An 11316-nucleotide genomic window follows, 5' to 3' on the forward strand; every position below is an offset into this window, starting at 1 on the left:
CCCAAATAACCACAAATAGAGTTAGACCAAGAAAAGTCTGCAGCGATTTGGATAGCCCACGCAGTGCTATTTAAAAATAGACGTTCATAGACGTTTGACGTTTAAAATAACACTTGCACTGCATGGGCTATCAAAATCGCTGCAGACTTTTCTTGGTCTAACTCTAACTGACTTGACCACTTAAATTTCATTTCTTCCGCTACAATCATTCATTAGGGGATGGAATTTAAATAAAACTGCCAATATTGCTTCAGACAAACCAAAAAACAGAATAAGTATTTATTAAATGCAAAATATACTAATTTTAAAACTCATTTTACAAATCAAGTCTTAATTATTATCATAACTGAACGAGGGACTATCCCCTTCCACATCATAATTGTCCACCCTATCCCCCTCTTTGTCCATATCTTCCGTCCCCTTCTCCTCGTACCGCTGCGCGTTGTCATCCGTGTCACTGCCGGCGGTGCTCCCGCGTTTCTCTCCCTCGCTCTCGTAGTATTCCCCGTTGCTGTCCTGCTCTTGCTGGCCGTAATGGTCCTCGCCGGCTTGTTGTGCTGCCTCTGTAATAGTTATTTAGAAAAATAGAAAATTCGCAACGAGTGGCGATTACCTATTTGCACGTTATCGTACAACGTTTAAAAGTACATAATGGCGTTTTAAATTTTCGACGTAGTTACGTAACGTGCTTATTATAGCACCTGGTGTCGTAATGTAGCAAAAGATGTTCTGTAAAATAAAGTTATATATCAGAATGAAAATTGTAACTCTAATGTGTACCTATCTATTTATGTAAATATATTTGTATACTAGTGGCTCTGTGAACTGCCGGCCTAGCCAAGGTTACAATCGCTATCGCTTCGACAACGAAAAGCATTATGTCTCTCTATCACTCTTCCATATTAGTGCGACAGTGACAGTTGCGTTTCGATCGCTACGGAGCGTAAGCGATCGGCATCTTGGCTACGCGGCCTGTAAACCTCGCGTTAAGCTTGGAGAATGTAAAAATGGAAAATAAATCGGGGTGCCTGACAACGGTACATCGGAGGAAGTCAGAGTGGTATTCCAGACAATCTAGACTCCAATGTAATTAATGCAAATCACTGGGGAAATTGTCTACTGTTGTTCCTTAGTTTAGAATTTATTAAAGTTTTACTACTTTCTATGAACATAATTATTTGAACGTGTAGAAGGTAGAAAGGCATAGAAAGTGCTCTCTCCAGGCGGATATTATGCCTGGGGACCGAAGTCCACTGAGAGTTGGTCGGAAGTTATACATATAACAACTGTCATTTAAAACTCCGTAAGCGCGATGTAGGTCTTTTACTAATTGCGTTCTAGCTCCCTAACGCCATCTGTTACATTATTATGGCAAGACGCTGGCAGTGATACAGCTAGAGGAGACGCCACAAACGTTAGAATATTGTATTGTATTGTATTTTATTGTATTGTATTGTAATACAATAGTGACGTACCAGTGTCCTCTCTGTCGTCGTTGTACCGGTCTTCAGTGTTGCCAGCGTTAGTTTCTTGTTGCTCCTCCTGATATTCCTTCTCGTTTTCGTATCTGTCTTGGTTTTTCTCGTCGTTCTTTTCTCTGTATCGTAATATAGTAAAAATATTATTATGACTACTTTTACATTGCTTTTTCTTAAAAAAAAAAAACCAGAAAATGAAAAAAGAAACAAACGATAGGTATATTATGAAATATCGTGAGCTGCCATTTCCTATTGCACGCGCAAAATGATACTGCTGTCTCGCCTAGATGCTGGCGGTTAATGCGCGTGCGATAGAGACAGGAACAGGCGGGTCAATGTAAGAAATTATTCTTCGTATTAGCGTTGTTGTGTGTCCTTACTTTAATAACCATATTTGTAAGAAAGTCCTCCTCTCATAATCCTCGCCCTGTCTCCATACTTGACAACCATATCCAGTATAATCTACTGAGTAGACGGACTCATCATCAGCTCGATCCTGGAATGAGGAAGTTGCACAAGAACAATAATTTCTATATCAGTTCACCTGCGTTCCTCCCCCTTCTCATAGTCATCCTCCCCTCTGCTCCCATACTTGACGCCCACCCTATTCCAGTAGTCTGCCTCATCATCAGCCCGGTCCTGCAGCTCCTGATGGCTTCGCTCGGCGGAGTAGTCGGGGAACTCGGCCTCTATCTTGTCAGGGGATCGGGCGAGGCGGTAAAGGCTTACCAGTACCACACAGTAGGCAGGCAATAAGGCAGGGTGCAGGCGCATTAGTAAGGATCATCATTCGACGCCAGAGGTATAGAAGAACCGACCGATACCTTCAAACCTTCAAGAAAAGAGCGTAAATCCATCCAAAAGGCCGGCAACGCACTTAGAATTCCTCGGGTGTCCATGGCCGATGGTAATCGCGTACCATCAGACGATTAGTGTGCTCGTTTATCTCCTATATAAAAAAACAAGAATTTCTATATCAGTTCACCTGCGTTCCTCCCCCTTCTCGTAGTCATCCTCCCCTCTGCTCCCATACTTGCCGCCCTCCCTATTCCAGTAGTCTGCCTCATCATCAGCCCGGTCCTGCAGCTCCTGGCTTCGCTCGGCGGAGTAGTCGGGGAACTCTGCCTCCATCTTATCAGGGGATCGGGCGAGGCGGTAAGCCTGCACGTTGAATATTGCTGGAAATAACCGTTTTTTGTAGGTAGGTAATTTACCATAATAAATAAATAATAAATATTATAGGTACATTTTTACACAAATTGACTTAGCCCCACGGGAAGCTCTAGAAGGCTTGTGTTATGGGTATACTCAGACAACGATATATATAATATATAAATACTTAAAAAGGTACATAGAAAACAACCATGACTCAGGAACAAATATCTGTATCATCATACAAATAAATGCCCTTACCAGGATTCGAACCCGGGACCATCGGTTTCATAGGCAGGGTAACTACCCACTAGGCCAGACCGGTCGTCAAGTAATAGGTACAGATTTTTAAAGGGTCGGCAACGCCTAAGTAGCCTCTGGAGTTGCAGGCGTCAATAGGCTACGGCGACTGTTTACCATTAGGCGGGCCGTATGCTTGTTTGCCACTGACATGGTATATAAAAATGGCAAAGGCAGAATTATACATTAATGGATTGCTTACCGCCAACGCAGACGACCAGAGCGAGACAAACTCTTGCTGAAGCCATTTTCGGAATTCGTAGCAATGCTTCGAGACATCATCTTTTTATATTCTTCGGGCCTTTGAAGCTCCACCGCATTATTATTAAATAACGTATTTGCTGATAGCTCACACGCAACTTAGATAAGAGTACATACCTACTTAGGTATATGGAAATTTGTAATTACTTGACCTAGTTTGAAAGAAATTAAATATGACTATAAGTGAGTGTGAGACCAATTATACTTAATTATCATCATCATACTCATGATCACACACACACACACATACTCAGGAATCCCTTAAAATATTACATATCTGCAAAAAATCTGCAGAGTTTAGCAGTACATATATCCAAACCAAACCAAACCGCTCGATGACGGCTGTCTTTGCGGTAGCAAAACGTGTTTTAGCTGTCAGAAATCCCCGCAATTGACGAACTTGGCGGTAGACCCCCTGTACGTCGACTGCACGCCAATTACAACGCCGGCGCGCAGTTCGCTAAAGTTGCAGTCGGGTTGTAGTCCGTCTGTACCGATAGTATGGATATCAAGCCTAAAATGATATCAAAATAAAATGGAGATGACCCATTTTATTTTTTCCACCTTACTTTCTACGTGTATTTGTACCTATTAAGGATGACTCACGCTAGACCGGGCCGAGGCCGGGCCGGAGCTTCCGGCGCTTCGTTTTCTATGGAAAGCCCCACGTGACCACGGATCAGCCAGAAAATGACAAGTCGGACGCCTCGGCCCGGGCCCGGCCCGGTCTAGCGTGAATCATCATCTATTCATTGCCTTTATGCAAAACCAACCCAATTTCTAAAATTTACGCACATGTCAAAAGCCGAAAACATGCTTCCTTATCTTATCGTAGTTTATGTAAAACTGTCAACGTTACGTGACAGAACTTAGTGGGACACTGTAATTACCAAACGTGCATAATGCTGCTATGTGGCGCAGTTTTGATACTTGGTTTCGTTTATGTTAGTGGAGAAGGTATGTATAAATTAAAAGGTAGTGGACGACCGCTTTTCCTTACAAACGTAGTCTCCATTTTCCTCCCTGGATATCATGGAAAATACTTTTACATGTTATTATACCGGGTGTGGCCTGTAATATGAGCAAAAAATTTAACTGTAGGCTGTACTCCTCATAATGATCAACATTTGTTCAGCGACATTGAAAATAACTTGTACTTTGATTTTTAATACACTTTAAAGGTTATTCAAAGACGCCATGTATTGCGAATTTAGTTATGTTTAAGGCTTGACAAGCAACGTCAATCACAATGATATGGCGTGGCGATGGCGTGGATTTATTTTGTATGAAAAATAGGGAGTCTAAATTCTTCATAATTTTTAAAAGTTGTTGAACAAAAGTGTCACCGTTTGAGGGGTACAATCTATGTTTTAATTATTGGCTCATATTACAGGCCCCACCCGGTATATTAACCGTAGATATACGTAGATAAGCCCCTTCAAGTAATTTTATGGATTTTGTTATTGACCTACTTAAGGGTTATAAAAAATCCATACGAAATTTTATAAAGCTCCTAACTTTTATGAGAATATGAGCACTAATCGTTTTTTCAGCTACTTTTGAGCCCCCTTGGTGATATTTGGTGAGGTCCGGTTGGCGCGTGATATATGTGCACAAGCCCTAACACCTTAACAATCGAAAAAAAGTGAAACGATGATGCATATGGTTAAAATGTAAACAACAAATTGTGTATAAACAAATATTATTCAATAGGTAAATGTGCTTTCATGAGAGTGCTCGCCCATTACTGTATACACAGTATACAGTACTGTATACAGTACATTACTGTATACAGTAGGGTATACTATGTCTCATTCCTTGTCATTCAAAAGAGGTAACAGGAGGAAGTCATCTACAGATGTAGTGCATAATTATTTTCCATCGTTTTTGAAGTGAAAACTTCTTTAGCGGCGCTGAGCACTTTTTGAGGTGAGGAAAAAACGATAAACTCGATTTAGCGTAACGCGTAACGTAACGCTGACGTCATGTGTCACGGACAATGTTATTCACGAAAGAACTTTAGTCATAACGTATCATAATCAGGTCAATTATTTAAAACTGGACTTTTATATTAAGCAATAAAGCTCAATGTTCTAATCAGGTACGGGCTGAAATACGAGGATCTCACAGTTACATTCTCACTTTATATCACTCAAATATAATTGAATAAAGCTACATCTTGATGAAATCGCTAATAAAAGTGAACTCTAGTACTGGTGAATAAAACTCAAAATATCATGACCAAATATATTTAGATGCGAGGTCTGCAAGGTAACTTTACAATTTCTATTCGAATTTTAAACAATTAACGCTACAAATTTAAGCTCACTGGCCAGCAATTTCGGAACTAAAGTTTTTAAATAGATAGGAGGCTGGGTCAATTATACATAGTGCTGCAGACATTTTGGACTAGTCATTGAGTTTTCACTTCTGTCGGCACTCCCGGAGTGCAACCCGTTGTTTTTTTCACGGAAACTGTGTGGCACTTTCATCGTTTTCGGTACAAAAACTAGAGAGGTTGACTGAAGTAGCATGACAAATACGAGCGTTTCCGAGAAAGTACGATGGAAAACAATTATGCACCACATCTGTATTGTACATTAACATGTCGAGCAATTAAGACGCTTACAATAACTATAAAATATCCTTCATAGGCTCGGAACCTACACAACGGCAATACTTAAGTGCGTTAGAAAACCTACCCACATTATTCAACCACATCATTGGAATGCTGCAAATGAAACCACAGGTCCTCGAGAAAAACGACGTCACAACCTTCCTGGAGTCACCACTAGATGGCGACGTGGAAATAAGTCCAAGGGAAACTGAACTTAATGTCTTTAAGAGAGAGTCTGAATTTGATGACGCGAAGAAAGAGGAACGATCTGATTGGTCACTGCATGAATCTGATGCGTACGTTGGTTCGATTCCTGGTGGGTTCCAGTTGACGGCAGAAGAAGTGGCGGAGAGGATGCTATTGACTGAAAGGAAATTGGAAGAATATCATAATGACACCCGTTGAATTTGTGTGTGTAAAAAATATCAACATATATTTTTATTGTACCGATATAAGTAGGTAGGTATGTCACATTGTCACACTATAGACCAAAATAAGCCTGCAACGATTTTGATAGCACAAGCAATTTTGATAGTGCAAGCGTTATTTAGTCATAATTTCATAGAAATTTGAAGGATAAAATAACACTTGCACTGCGTGTGCTATCAAAATCTTTACAGACTTGCCATGGTCTAACTCTATGTTTGTGTGTAGTGTTTGTCATGTTATAGATTTATTGTTATATCAGTTATATGTTACATTATTTACCGTATAATAATTCTTGTGTAACGCTTTATGCATTATTAATTATAAATCTTTATTTTGCCGTCTTGTTATTACTTACCTTATTTATTGTCATAGCCGTGTTATAACTGCCTAGAGCAGCGGTTGGCAACCAGCGGCCCGCCAACCTCTCGCTTGCGGCCCGCTAGCCTCCCTGGCTATTTTGTATGTAGTACTGACGATCGACAATGTCTGCTAAAGTCACAAATATTAAAATGTCTGCTAAAGTTACAAAAGTGCGGCCCGCATCATCTTCGTTAACTACTATGTGGCCCTTGGCTGCTAAAAAGTTGCCGACCGCTGGGCTAGAGAATAAAAGTGACACGGGTATTTTTTTATTAAATTGTGCCTTGGGTGCCAATTTAAACTTACATTCCGATATCAAAATGATGTAATATCCGCGCGTGCTTCGCTTTTATTTGTTTGTACATAGTGTTGTCATACCCGTCATTGTGGCACTCTTTGGGGGAGGCCTATGTCCAGCAGTGGACGTCCTCTGGCTGATATGATGATTGATGATGATGAGTGTTGTCATATGGAAGAATTGGATGTCCTGATAAAAAATACTGACATCAACATAACATTTCTTGTAACAGAGATTTGGCGTACCTTGAACGACGCCGCGGCGGCGCGCTGGGCACTGCGGTGTACTGTATCGTGGAATTCGTGGATCTACCTTTCCCTTTCCCTCTGCCCGACCCCGATGCCCCCTCCCCACATTTTTTTATGAGGTCGTTCCTAAAAATTCTGACCCTTGCCAAGTCCGGCCGCAATCCGGACAAGGTCAAAAATCCATGACCGGAAAAATCCTGACGTATTGCAACCCTATTCGTACCGACATGTATTGGAGCGAGCGAGACGCACGGACGAATAAAACCAAAATGAGATTATTTTGATATCGGAATGAAATTTCGAATTGGGCTCTAGAAGTGCGCAATAAACGGTGAATACAAATAAATAATTCAGAAGATGTTGTCAACATCGATTAATCGGTGCTTGACCTTAATGCTTCCTTAACCATCAACAAACCTATTGTTATGAAATAAATAATAATACAATTGTTGACATGACCGTATCGACGTCACGCATTATCATGTAGGTGACATTCAAATCAAATCAATAATCATTTCTTTTCTGGCAACAAAGGTCCGGATACTCCGGATACATAAGTACTTACATACATACAATAAATATTATCTTAAAAAACCGGGCAAGTGCGAGTCGGACTCGCGCACGAAGGGTTCCGTACCATAATGCAAAAAAAAACAAAAAAAAGCAAAAAAAAAACGGTCACCCATCCAAGTACTGACCACTCCCGACGTTGCTTAACTTTGTTCAAAAATCACGTTTGTTGTATGGGAGGCCCATTTAAATCTTTATTTTATTCTGTTTTTAGGGTTCCGTACCCAAAGGGTAAAACGGGACCCTATTACTAAGACTTCGCTGTCCGTCCGTCCGTCCGTCCGTCCGTCCGTCCGTCCGTCCGTCCGTCCGTCCGTCCGTCCGTCCGTCCGTCCGTCCGTCCGTCCGTCCGTCCGTCCGTCTGTCACCAGGCTGTATCTCACGAACCGTGATAGCTAGACAGTTGAAATTTTCACAGATGATGTATTTCTGTTGCCGCTATAACAACAAATACTAAAAACAGAATAAAATAAAGATTTAAATGGGGCTCCCATACAACAAACGTGATTTTTGCCCAAAGTTAAGCAACGTCGGGAGGGGTCAGTACTTGGATGGGTGACCGTTTTCTTTTTGCTTTTTTTTGTTTTTTTTTTTTGCATTATGGTACGGAACCCTTCGTGCGCGAGTCCGACTCGCACTTGCCCGGTTTTTAGTATTTGTTGTTATAGCGGCAACAGAAATACATCATCTGTGAAAATTTCAACTGTCTAGCTATCACGGTTCGTGAGATACAGCCTGGTGACAGACGGACGGACGGACGGACGGACAGCGAAGTCTTAGTAATAGGGTCCCGTTTTACCCTTTGGGTACGGAACCCTAAAAATCTACTTATATCATTTTGACAACACAGGCTTTTGCTGCGTCACCTTAGGGTTCCGTACCCAAAGGGTAAAACGGGACCCTATTACTAAGACTTCGCTGTCCGTCCGTCCGTCTGTCACCAGGCTGTATCTCACGAACCGTGATAGCTAGACAGTTGAAATTTTCACAGATGATGTATTTCTGTTGCCGCTATAACAACAAATACTAAAAACAGAATAAAATAAAGATTTAAATGGGGCTCCCATACAACAAACGTGATTTTTGCCCAAAGTTAAGCAACGTCGGGAGGGGTCAGTACTTGGATGGGTGACCGTTTTCTTTTTGCTTTTTTTTGTTTTTTTTTTTGCATTATGGTACGGAACCCTTCGTGCGCGAGTCTGACTCGCACTTGCCCGGTTTTTAGTATTTGTTGTTATAACGGCAACAGAAATACATCATCTGTGAAAATTTCAACTGTCTAGCTATCACGGTTCGTGAGATACAGCCTGGTGACAGACGGACGGACGGACGGACGGACAGCGAAGTCTTAGTAATAGGGTCCCGTTTTACCCTTTGGGTACGGAACCCTAAAAATCTACTTATATCATTTTGACAACACAGGCTTTTGCTGCGTCACCTGTTATATAGGCATAGCACATGATTAGCGCGACAGTATCTCGCGGTAATAAAGACTACCAGTCTTTTTTAGGGTTCCGTACCCAAAGAGTAAAACGGGACCCCCTTACTAAGACTCTGCTGTCCGTCCGTCCGTCCGTCCGTCTGTCACCAGGCTGTATCTCACGAACCGTGATAGCTAGACAGTTGAAATTTTCACAGATGATGTATTTCTGTTGCCGCTATAACAAAAAATACTAAAAACAGAATAAAATAAAGATTTAAGTGGGGCTCCCATACAACAAACGTGACTTTTGACCGAAGTTAAGCAACGTCGGGCGTGGTCAGTACTTGGATGGGTGACCGTTTTTTTTTGCCTTTTTTTGCATTATGGTACGGAACCCTTCGTGCGCGAGTCCGCCTCGCACTTGCCCGGTTTTTTAACTATGTTAATCAAAGTAATCTGTCTTGACGCGAGATACTGTCGCGCCAATCATGTGCTAGCCCGGCTAGTGGAGGATTCAGCAGATTCCCACGAAAGCGCCGAAATAATAATGGCACGGGCAGTACGCCAAGAACGAGCTGGGGCCTTACCATGATGTCCTTATTGCGATTCTGTTTCAACTGAAACAACAACTGAATCGCTAAAGGGCGGAACTATATAAGTTATATTCAGTTTAGGTCCTGAAGTGCACGGAGCGTTCGCAGCTAAGACACGTCAGTCACGCAGTCGTAACGGGTCTTCTTACGAAAAACGTTAAAAATCTCATTTCAATTGTTTATCGCACGAAGCTTCGATTACCTACAACTAAGTAGATATTGTGTCTAGCTAGACCATTCCGCGATGAGGCGTGGATATTTAAACAGAAATACTTTAAAATTTTATTCTATTAATAGTAGGTAGGTACATAGGTACATAAATTACTTTAAAAAATAAGAAATCGAAACCAGTATTGATCTAACTTCAATTGTTTAAAAATATTGCGAGCATTGCGACATAATACATGATATTTATATAATAAGCTGTATGATTTTCCGAATCTTAATAATATTAAATAATTACTTTCCTCCCCAGGGAAATTGATTTTAAACAGGCTATCTATTTACTTACCTACACATGAAAAGTGAACTTTTCGTACAAAAATATGAAAAGGTTACTTTTAGTGTCTCCAACTTGACACTTTACAGCTTGTTCAAAATATATTGACAAAAGATTCTGAATATTTTCCTTACTAATTCATACGTCTTTCCCAAAATGCCATTATATTGAAACTACAACCATTTAACTAACACAAAACGTATATCCTCAAAATATTCTCCCTCAGCTTTTTTTAAGTATACACAAACGCGAACCTTTGTTAAAATTATTATTAATTATCATCATCATTTATTTAGAAGAGTTAGACTCTTGTGGGTGGAGCGATTTCCATGCATGTCGGTCCTCTGCCTTCTCCTTGACGATTTTACCGTGTAAGCGAATTGGTAAACTACTGTAAGCTTATATGAGAGAAATAAATGGTATTGTATTGTATTGTATTGATAGCCTGATACGACACGACGTTGAGTTTTTCCTTTACTTGATCTATAAGTACGTTCTCCTTGGTCTCCCCCTCCGTCTCGTTGCCTCAACTTTCCCTTGAATGATATTTTTGATAAATTCGTCTTGTCGTCGCAGGTGACCAAGCATCTTTCCTCTTCTGTTTTCTATGGTTCTCAACAAACTCCTCTTCTCTCCTACCATGCGTAAAACTTCTTCGTTTGTTTTCTTCTCCGTCCAGCTGACTTAATTATAATTATTTATTGTGACTGATTTCGGTCGTACGCGTGCAAAACCCACGGACTCGCAATACTAACATCATTAAAATATATTTTTTATGTCACAATGTATGTTAATAATGTGGCCTGCTCCGTACAATTATTTTAAATTAAATTAATAAAATGATAAATGATTATTTTAGAACTGAGGCTAAGTCCTATCTTGTCAGTGATCGGTGAGCGCATAGAACTGCATGAGAATAACAAGGTAGGTCGCCACACCGCCAAACACCTGTAAAGTAAGCAGATCTTTCATACAGATACCTACCTAATAATTGCCCCCCACATAGTTATTCTATTAGTTTATTACTTCCTAATATATATAAAACTTATAGCAAACCGAGTAAAGCGCGCCACTCGTGGACAACTCCC

This window comes from Cydia fagiglandana, chromosome 20 (genome assembly GCF_963556715.1).
Source record: "Cydia fagiglandana chromosome 20, ilCydFagi1.1, whole genome shotgun sequence".
Lineage (NCBI taxonomy): Eukaryota > Metazoa > Arthropoda > Insecta > Lepidoptera > Tortricidae > Cydia > Cydia fagiglandana.